Consider the following 11448-nt stretch of genomic DNA (forward strand, 5'->3'; position numbering starts at 1 on the left):
CAAAAAATTAAGCCATAATTTGTATTGCGAATCGATGAAGAGTTCTTAACATAAAAGTGAAGGATTTATTATCAGTTTTTGATCCATTTTACAAAGAATATGACTACAGAAACTATCATGTTTATTTAGTGTGTTGTATGTGTTTAACCAAATGTTTACCTGCTCCGCGTTCTTTTTTTTCAGATTTTAATTATTATGGATATGTTAAAAAAAAATTATTCATAATTTTTTGAAAAAAATTTATACAAATCGTTTGAATTAATTTTTAAATATTTCTACCTATTTTCCACGAACTTTTCGAACAAACCTCGTAGTATTTGACTATGTATGAAAGAATAAAGTACGTTATTGGCTATATGCGGTCGAGAAATTTTACTATTTTTAAACTACCATTATTTATGCAAGTCCCTTATGTTTCGTTTACAATAAGATCAAAGCTAAACTAAACTTCTATAAAAATGACGTAATATGTTACAGTGACGTCATAATACCACACTAAACAGCGGTTGCTCAATGAAATCCGTTCATTTTTCATGAAAAATCAGTAAATGTTGATGAAATTGAATTATCCCAAGCATTAACCACTTTTATTTTTTGTGTGTATAAAATAATTGTTTAAAAATCTCCGTCCAGTATTAAATTCGTGTTGGTTAATGAGTGGGAACAGTATTCATTTTTTATAAATAGTAAGTCTGGAAATGAAAATCATGCAACATAAGCATTCATTATTTTACGCTGATTTTACACAGTATTTACGTAGGAAACGAATAATATCAACAGCTGATTTTACATGTGTACACAAACAAAATCATACAAGATAAAATCCACATATGTTTACAATTATCTTTCAAGTTTATAAAATCCATTTAAATAAAGAATGAAACATTCTAGTGTCGGGAATTTCATTGAGTGCACGGTTCAGAATGTACGTATATAGCGTTATAATCCTTCCTCGATATATGTGCTTTTGATGGTGACCTGATAAAGGATAAATCATACATATGTATTTTAAATAATCTTTTAAATTATGCTTTTATTCAAAAGTAGTAAGACTTTACAAGTATTATTATAACTTTATAGCTATCACCAGCTACATGTACTAGTACTTGATGGTAGTCCTGATGGTTTTTTTTTTTGGGGGGGGGGGGGTCATAGCGTAATGTGTCTTGAATCGTTTCGCGTTTCCAAATTTGCGAACCTTATTTACCACTGTACTTTGCTCAATTCATATACTTGGGAATACCCAACAGTCATTAATCACAACTAATACAAACAAAAAACAAACCAGATAAATATGTCTACTTAATCAATAAATTCACGATATTATCCATGAACTTGCAATCCTGACCGAGTAATTGTGCCATTTAAGGAGCTCATGTGACATTTTTTTTTCGATGTTGAAGGTTTGTTGATCTACGAAACAGGACATATTATAGAACGGCAATTAAAAGCTACAAAAAATTTTATTATCATTATAACGAAACATTATGAATATAACTTATTTACTGGCATTGCTGGCCGGGACATATGTAGCGGTAATGATTTGTATTCGGCAATAATCTTATTGAAAACAAATATAGCGGAAACTTAAAATTTTTGTAATGTAGCGGTAGTTTTGTTGACAATATGAGCACTGTGCACACAATTTTAACTTAATTTATGTCAGATATTCTGTAATATCGGTTTTGCTCAAATGCCTAGAGTGTAAAATATACCAGCGATCAACTTTATGCATATAATTATACGTTTACCTCAGACCCGCTTCATCATAATGCTTGAATCTTGAGGGGGCTCGGAGTCCCCCCCTCTCCGGTTGCATTTCAGCAGTATAAAGTATCTTTTCAAACTAAAAAAAAATCACATTGGAAAAAATTCCATCACCTCGTGAAACACGGATTCCTTGTATCAAGGTAAAAAAAATACATGAATCTGAAGAAAATTGAATAAGGAAAGTCCCTTGTCAAAACCACCCGTTTCCCACAAAATGAGATTTCCTCTAGGCTATTCCTTGAGGTAATATTTGAGGAATACGTCAGGCACGTAGCAACGGGGGGGGGGGGGGGATACAAGGAAAATGTAGTATTGTAGTTAAAAGAAATTGGTACTGAAGCAAATCTGCATTGAAAAAAATATGGCTTCTACACCACCCTACCCCCCCCCCCTCCATCCCGGAAGTCGGATTATCGGCTTTGGGCAACTTTTATTTTTTTTAGCTCACCTGAGCCAAAGGCTCAAGTGAGCTTTTCTGATCAAAATTTGTCCGTTGTCTGTTGTCGTTGGCGATGTCGTTGTCGTCGTTAACTTTTCTCATTTTCGACTTCTTCTCAAGAACCACTGGGCCAATTTCAACCAAGCTTGGCACAAAGTATCCTTAGGTGAAGGGGATTCATGTTTGTTCAAATGAAGGGCCACGCCGCCCTCTACCAGAGGGAGATAAATATGAATTAGTGAAAAATTAATGACATTTTCAAAAAATCTTCTTCTCAAGAACCACTGGGCCAGGAAAAATGAAACTCATGTGGAAGCATCCTCATATAGTGTAAATTCAATTTTGTTCAAATCATGACCCCCGGGGGTAGGGTGGGGCCACAATGGCCGATAAAAGTTTTACATAGGAGTATATAGGGAAAATCTATAAAAATCTTCTTCTCAAGAACCACTAGGCCAGGAAAGATGACACTCATGTGGAAGCATCCTCATATAGTGTAGATTCAGATTTGTTCAAATCATGACCCCCGGGGATAGAGTGGGGACACAATGGCTGATCAAAGTTTTACATAGGAATATGTAGGAAAAATCTTTATAAAAATCGTCTTCTCAAGTACTTCAAATCAATGATTCGCGATAGTATAGGAAGATTTTTTTAAAAAATCTTTTTGTCAAGAACAGCAAAGTCAAATGCTGTATAAACATTAAGGCGGAGGATGTCTGAAACTGATCTAGGTAACTCGTGGAAAGAGAATGGAGGGGATGCTCTATATACAAAGCAAATGTCTGTGGGGAATGCCCTAATTCCCAGAAATAAATTCTTTGATTCATCATTTGAATTTTAAAAAAAGATATATAAAATATCTCAATTTTTAAGATATGATGACGCATAAAGTTTTTACACGTAAGCAGTATTCGAGTAACTAAAGCTCTCTAATGATTACAATTTATTCCCCATAGTTTCCACCGGGCTTTATTTTTCTAATATGTAGGAAAAAATCGCTTCTGCCCTTTAAATATACCGAGGACCTTAAAAACCATGTACAGTCGCAAAAGATGGGTTTTGTGTCCATTTTTATTTCTAAGGTTAAAAAAGGAATAGACATGAAACCAGGGTTTTAATATTATGTCGATATTTATTTATCATGCGTTTCTAAAGGAGTGTCCTCAGGTTCGAAACATTTGAGCATTGTGCAGTGCGCCGCCTGTGTAATACAGCTACCATTTTTCAATAAGACAGATTTCAATTGTGTGTTAAACGTTGGAAAGGGGGATGATCGTAATGCAACACAAAAAGGAAGGTCATGAGGAACGGGTTTTGGATTTTAAAAAAATCCATACTACATTGTAAATCAACAGCAGAAAGCTAGTCTCGGAAAAAAAGAAGGGGGAGGGGCAGTACCACGGTCCCGCTAACAATATAGAATGAGCGTTTATTCCCACTGTATTCCATTAATTGTAAAGTAATTATACGGAAAACTTTACAAATATACTTATTATTATAATTTAAAAAAATTAATATAACTTACGTGCCAGGGGTAAATTCTGTTTAGTGTCGCTAAATCAAATACTGGTTAGAGTACCAAAATTCATCAACAACAACGTGCAACATCGTCAAGACGGTCCATCCGTCGTTTCCAATTTTTCATTATTTCGATAAATATATAAAGGATACAATCGGACTTAGTCCGACGGAAAAATGAATGTCAACAGTTCCTGAGATTCTGTAAAATACTGTCAAATTCCTACCCCAATCTCTGCAATGGCCAAAATGATAAAATATAAACTTAATTGCAAATGAAATTCTTAAAATATCTTTGAATGGATTGGTTTCTATATTTTCCAGACAATCGCACGGCGTTTTAATTCATACAGGATCTTTGTATGACGCTCGAGAGACATGTCTTTCAATAACATCGTCTAGCAAAATGAACGTCGGAACTGACGTTCCTACCGCTTAAACACAACTTTTTATCATAATTTTCGATGTGTTACACGTTATTAGATATACAAGTTATATATTGTTAGAAAGATAAAGTTCTCAACTTTTGAGTGCGATAAACCTCAATTTAGTTCAAGGTTCGGCGAAAATCAACCAATAACGTACTTTGTTCTTTACTAACCTTCTTAATAATTGCTTTAATATGAAACTACAGATTTGTTCAAAAACCGTCGAGTTGGAGATAAACTGTATATTCATTTAATTTCTATCGTAGGTACATTGTAATATATGGAAACCGGTGTTTCAGAGTAGGACTTCCCCCATAGCCAGCTTTCCCACGGAATTCGTACTCTAGAGTAGGATTAACCCCTCGAAGGAAATTCTCACACTAGAGCTAAATTTCACGCTCATTCTTCCTCAGAGTAAAAGCATCCCCTTCTTTTAGAGTCAATAATTCACAGCTGCAATATTTTTGTGAAAAAATTAACGATAAACTGATTTTAAATGGTAAATGGTGTTTTTTTTTTTTTTTTTACTTATCTAGAAAAATGTTCCAATCATAAATTTCTAATCACGGAATGTCAACCAAAATATTTAGTTTTTTTTTTTTTTAAGAAATACACGTTAATATACTAATATTCTATGCTTTGATATAAAAAAAAAATTAGCGCAATATCTCCATTTGTTAAGGAAAACATTTCGGAAAATTCTTTAAATTGAAAAGGTCGTAATTCTGTAATAAAAATATATTTAAGCGGAATAAAATGCAACTTCGATTTTTAACTCATCGATATACGAGGGTCATTCAAAAAGTTCGTAGACATTTGCCCTAACTTTTTTATTTAACGTCATACTATATCCAAATTTGGTACATATATTATAACAACAGATTCAAATAATTATAGTAAAAAAATTGGAATATATCTTCATATCTATAAAAATTATCAAAGATTTAGAATAGCAAAAATGGGGTCACGGAGCACCGTCAAAATTGAGTAATTTACTAATTTTCACTATATAGCATTTATAGCCATATCTCTAATAAATGGAGCTGAAACGAAATAAAAATTACTACATTTTTAATCAAGTATTGCTGTATTAAACAAATTGATATCAGGCTATGTAATATGTCGCTCCACTTAAAAGATATTAGTTTCTAAATACATATGGACTTGATTAAAAAAGGCAAAAAACCATGACGTTGGAGCAGCGAGTTGCATTCGGGGAACTTTTTTCACAAACTTAAAAAACTCTGTATAAACCAGGATCTGTATGAAAAATAAGCCGTGTATTTGCATAAAATGAAAAGTACAATTTCAGAGCGGTAGCGAGTTTGAATCGGACGATGGATTGTCTGCAAAGAGACTGGTTATGGTTAAAAATATTGTCAAAAGAGTTAGGAACGTCATTAAACGTAATGTGCGCTTCACTTTTGCAGAATTGATAGAGATGCATGGTAGATTAAAGAAATTGAAAACACTGACAATCTTATCCAAGTTGTATTTGCACAATTGTTAGCAAACTAGGTGTTAAGTGTTATGGAGACGTTTTATGAATGAAGAAGACGCTACAAACTGTGTATGAAATTAAAAAGCGGAGTAATTTTGAGAAACTTTCTCAGCGTTGTTTTTTTGACGTTACAATGTTGTTTGACCGTGCTCCGTGGTAACAAAACACGTTGCTTTAAAATTCGGCTAACATGAGTTCTATTTATTCAATTGGAATGAAACTTCACACTTCAACAGAATAAATGTTTTTGTTTACGATAATGTGTTAATCAAAAATTTTGTAATAATAATATGACGATGAGGAACATTGTCTACGAATTTTTTGAATGACCCTCGTACACCCAATACAAAAAATCAATTAAGTATCTTAAAATATTGAGAAAAAAAGTGCGATTTACCATTTGGGACAGACAAGGGACATCTAGACAGACAAAGGGACAACTAGCTCTGGTGTGGGATTTCTGCATGGGAAATCCAGGTCTAGCCAGTTTTCCGGGAAGAAAATCCTACTTTAGAGCCAGTTTTCCAGGGAGGAAATCATACTCTAGAGCCAGTTTTCCGGAAGAAAGATTTTAGTGCATTTTCATCTGTTCTATGGTTTGTCTTTAAGGGCACGGCAAAAGTAGAAGTCAGAAACGAAAATGTATTTTCAAGTCTTCGAAAACAGACATAATTTAAATAATTTCGTTTTCATTATCGATAAATCGGTTTTTTTTATTTTAAACAATCCAATACTAAAAAGAGCAAACTAAACTACTTTCATGTTATATTGTTAAACATTATAATTGTGTTATATTTCTTGACTTTAATTTCTGCATTATCGTTTAGGTGCAACAGTTTCCAAGAAGAATGAGGATGAAGCGTTCAAAAGTGCACTCGATAGGTTTAAGTTTAAAAGGTGAAATATCATTTATCCAAAAATTTCTGTATAATATTTGGTTTGAAGATAAAACATTTTTAAAGAACACCATTTATTTGGTTATTTTATTAAGTTTCAACAGGGGGGGGGGTTGCATTTTTCTATGGGTGAATGGTATAAGTCGACGGATAAAACATGAATTGTTTTCTGGAATAAAATACTGTGAGTTTCCAGTATATGAGGGTTCTTTATCGTGCAAACGGTTACTTTGACACAGGACCTACGTTTTTAAGATCATATCCAAAAGACCCATGACTTTCATGTCTACATGTAATGCCGAGTGCTTTGGCAAGGAACAGTCACTATGTATGTTTACGTCTTATATTTAACGCGGTGCCGCAAACGACAATCGTAGCGCCTCCCAATCATGAAGCGAACGCTTTTCCTTAGGCTACAGTGACAGGTAGTCAAGATATAAAAAAAAAAGGAAAGAACCGTCGATTCAGCTTGTTAACACTGTAATGGCCTAACACTAAGAATGAAAAAAAATCTTTAACGTTAAAGTTTAGTAGGAAAGCCGAATTTAGTCTTATATGCTATATTCTCACAAATATGCATATCAGCTAGACCTTATATTTTAAAATCATTTTCAGGGCAAACCATCATATGATAATTGCTGTGCTGAGGGCAGAATAAACATTAAGATAAAATTACCTGCGTGGGGCATTGGTTAGAACGCCTGCTTTATAAGCGCGGATTAAGGAATCAATCTTTACCAACCCCAATACTGAAAGTATCATATTCGTAAATTTCTGCGTACAGAATTCCTCTAGTATGGATGTAATAAATTATATGGAGACAACGAACAGAATTGAAGCTCAAACGTTCATTAAACTTTTCATATTTTAAAACAGATCGAACATAGACCTCGAAACTATTAGAGGAATGATCAGTTGCCATGAAGAAGAGAACATCCCATATCGACCAGTCACCTCTGCAATGAGCTCTTTATCATGATCTTTTTGGATTGATTGCATATTTTTTAACGTCTCAATCGAGAATTTTTCACGGTAAAGCCAGGGCTTTGGAATAGACCTACACTCAGCACTAACGGCCATTGAGCAGTGAGGGTTCTTTATCGTACAAATGCTTACCTTGACACGGGACCAACGTTTTTAAGATCATCTCAAAAGACCCATGACTTTTACTTTTAATGCTGAGCGCTTGGGGAAGGAACAGTCACTACCTATGTTAAAGTCCTGTTTGACGCGGCGCCACAAACGACTATTGTATCGCTTTTCGAACACTATTTTTTTGACAAAAGCAATTTTAGATATAACTCATATTTGCAGGCATAGAGAAAAAAGGACATCGTATATGGAGACCCTCCTGAGATGTTTTGTGATACTACGAAGTTCTGAATTTCGAAATGCACCAAGACCACTTCAAAACTCCACTGTAGCCGAAACCCTTAGACGATGCAATAGAATTTTGGTAAGAACAATATATATATAATCACTAATTTGAATTTAGTTTTCAATTTGTCAAATACGTTTACTTTGGCAATTAGTCATTAGTTTGAGTTTCCATTCTTCCATTTCACTATTATAATTTATGATATACTGGTAATTACACCAAAAATTAAGAGGAGTAAAAAATAGTGATGAAAGTCACTGAGGTACGCAAAAGAAAAATTAAGATAAAATCGAGAACTTAAAAAGTCAAAACCTTAAAAATTCAGTAAAGGAAAATGAATGCGTATTTTTTTTTTTTTTTAGATGTATTGATTTTGAGTTTCAATCTTCAAAGATAATTCGGGGAAGGGGGAGGAAGGGTAGGGGGGAGAATTGGCAATGCATAAGTAAATATATGTACGAGTACTTACACAATTGATCCTATGATTTTGAAACTCCCAACCCCCCGTTGTTTGAAAAAAAAGTTCAAAGTTTCTCTACTCCCCTTTTTTCAGCCTAGAAATGTTTACTGCAGAAACATTTTTTTTCCAACAGGTTTATCAAATATGCAAGATAACTTAGAGTATTTGAGTTCAAAAGTCCAATAAAAATACCAAATTAGGAGCAGAGTAAACGCAGATTATGACAAGCAATATTGAAAAACGATGTTATTAGCGTAAAAAATTATATTTTCAACGTATTTAAATTTATTATTTATTCTTTTTAGAGACCCGACTGGGAGGAACATGTGCCTACACCAGTCGCCTGTAGTTTTTAACAGAGCAATTACAATGTATTCAATTGTAAATTAAAAGATTCAAAACCTTGAGTCAAAACTTATATTGAATTAATTGTTATGTGCACATTTAATAGTTAAGGGCATGCGCTTGCAAGGGGGGATCTTCCTATACAGGACATCTTCCATTCAACGACCTCTATCAGCATCTCAAATTCCGACAGATGCATTTTCTAAACATACCACGCTGAGGTGATATCGAGTGCAGGGCTCTATGATCATGTGGAGAAGGCCAGTAAACTCACTCGCACTTCCCTTCTTCTTCTAACAACGTTAAGGTGTGGGGTAGCCTTTTTTCCCTGAACATTACATGACAAAAACTCGAATTTTCAAGCATTTGTGACCTAAGGCTATGTAAATATATGTTTTTTTTTCTGAAAAACAAGACATACTCTTTTTTCTGAAATGAGTGAAGCGAAAAACTGATTAGATTTACTGACATATAGTCTGATATAGATTCGTGTCGCAGTGCATGGGTGTTAATTATTATTTATTCAATAAACCTTAAAATATATCAGATAAGAGGAAAAAGGTCGAGTTTGATTGAATTTCATTATTTTGTAATTGGGTATTAAATGAACTTTGTCCTAAAAACTCTAAGTAAGGAAAACATTACCTGCAGAACTGAAGCGTTATGTTTTTATATTTAGTCGTTGAACATAACGCCACAGATCCCCTCACACGAAGACGACTCAGCATTTTCTGCGCTTGGTTTAGGAGAATTTCTTTCCATTTTCCAGCACTGACCCATCAACAACGTTATCTTTTAATTTCCTAATTCTAGACATAATTTGAAACTATCCTGAATATTTATCGGCCTCCTAACCTTTTATGGTCCTCTCTACAGACCCATATACATATACTCGTCAGTCGTGCATTTGTTGTTGAATGACAGAAAATTCAAAACAACACATTTTATTGGTATGTGAAGAAGGATAAAATTTACAAGTTGGTTACAAAGTATGTCTAGAATTAGGAAATGAAAGCTTTAGGTAGCTGATTGAATTATGCAGGAAAGTGGTGAAATTTTTCCAAGCCATCACTTAAATTCTGTATTCGGTGATGGGTCAAGTCGATAAAAATATGATTTAGTAAGAAAGAAACAAATTACGTAATTTGCATATTCATGCATCGTAATCAATCTGCTCCATATGATTATGAAAATAACTCAGCAGTCGAATGTGTTTCTGAACGTCCACAAAATGAAAATTCTGAAACATATAAAAAAAAATTGGCATTAGATTTCGAGAAAGTTAATGAATGCAGAATGTGACAATTTTTGAAAGAGGGCATACTTATCAAGAAACTGGGACAAAGACAATGAAACTGGAAAATGGAATAGAAAATTAGTTTACTATCTATTCAGTTTCACAACATATTTATGCAATTTTAAAATCAAGTCTCTGGACATTGTTTCAAATAAAAAGGTAAATTACTGAATATCAATATGAAATGCTGAAAGTATACGGATAGTTATACATCTGTATGAAATATTTCATAAATATCTTAATATGTGTGAACATATTTTGACAAATATAGCGTTATTTCTAATTGTGTTTGGTAGATAATGAAAAGCATATTGGTAAAAGAAACCTTTGCAAACAATGCGGCTAATTTCAAACTGATTTATTTTGAAATAAATTTGATAATTTCTTCTTTTTACATTCATTTTCCTGACGAATGACAATCGATGATACATGTATCAGAAAAATATTTTATCATTTTACTGTTATTTACTTTTTTTCAAATATTGAGAATAAAATCTCCACTATGATTTTATTTTATTTTGTAATGAAATCAAGTGGAGGACAAATCAAAAAGTGAACTAAATGTAAATGTATGTACATATGAAAAATTTAGCATATTTTTTTTTTCTGAAAGAAAAAACTTTTCATAATTTTTATTTCTTGCAATTTAAATAAACAGTAAAAAAAAAACAAAACGAAAAAAAACAAAAATGTGCATGACATTGCTGTGGAAAACACTGAAGGTAAAACAAATATTACGAATTTGCAAAAAAGAAACAAATTGAACGGAATATTCGTTTATCGTGATAATGAGCGCAATGCATGTATTTTAGTCAACCTAATGTACCGATAAATAAACGGTGTCAGAAAGGTATGCATCGAATCCATTACAAATACGAAATAGAGTATAGATGGTGGCACGATAAAGTTCCCTGACTACTTTACAGCTCCGAGAGCCAAGCATAGGTACAAAGGACAAGATAGGGTAACAGCCGAATCTTGCCCCTTATTTGATGTAAAAATCAGAACCCTGATAGAATTGTGATAGCTTGTAGTTAAGAAGTTAAAATGATGCTTACTTTAAAACAAGCCCTAATTTAGATTCAAAGTTTACATGGAAGCCACTAGACGGCGCAAAAGTAAGACATTTTCCAGAATTTCCTCAATTCTGGTGGAATTTAATCATATTTGAGATACTTTTCTCTACGGTAAGCTTGCCTATCTGAGAATTTTACACATAAACTGCATCTCATATTTGTGTATAAAATCTATAAATTTGGTAGAAAGAGCTTGTGCTCTATGTTTTCCGAAACAAAATGTGATGTAAAATCGTTCCAAAAGAATTATTTGGGCAGCACCGTCCTCTTGCTCAAATGCCTCATAAGGTTTCTCAATTGTTTTGTTAGTTAACTTGTAAAAGCAGTATTATTTCAA

General features: G+C 33.2%; 1 long non-coding RNA gene across 1 annotated transcript; it reads left to right on the forward strand.

Annotated features, from left to right (window-relative positions):
* The first annotated feature begins 5937 nt into the window (after positions 1-5937).
* On the forward strand, positions 5938-8811 carry LOC134239286 (uncharacterized). The gene is made up of 4 exons (XR_009986193.1): positions 5938-6255; positions 6487-6556; positions 7870-8011; positions 8699-8811. It is a non-coding gene; the product is annotated as an uncharacterized LOC134239286 (long non-coding RNA).
* The last annotated feature ends 2637 nt before the right edge of the window (positions 8812-11448 follow it).

The sequence above is a fragment of the Saccostrea cucullata genome, unplaced genomic scaffold (genome assembly GCF_032062105.1).
Source record: "Saccostrea cucullata isolate Sc308-1 unplaced genomic scaffold, CSIRO_AGI_Scuc_v1 ctg8072, whole genome shotgun sequence".
In the NCBI taxonomy this organism is placed as follows: domain Eukaryota; kingdom Metazoa; phylum Mollusca; class Bivalvia; order Ostreida; family Ostreidae; genus Saccostrea; species Saccostrea cuccullata.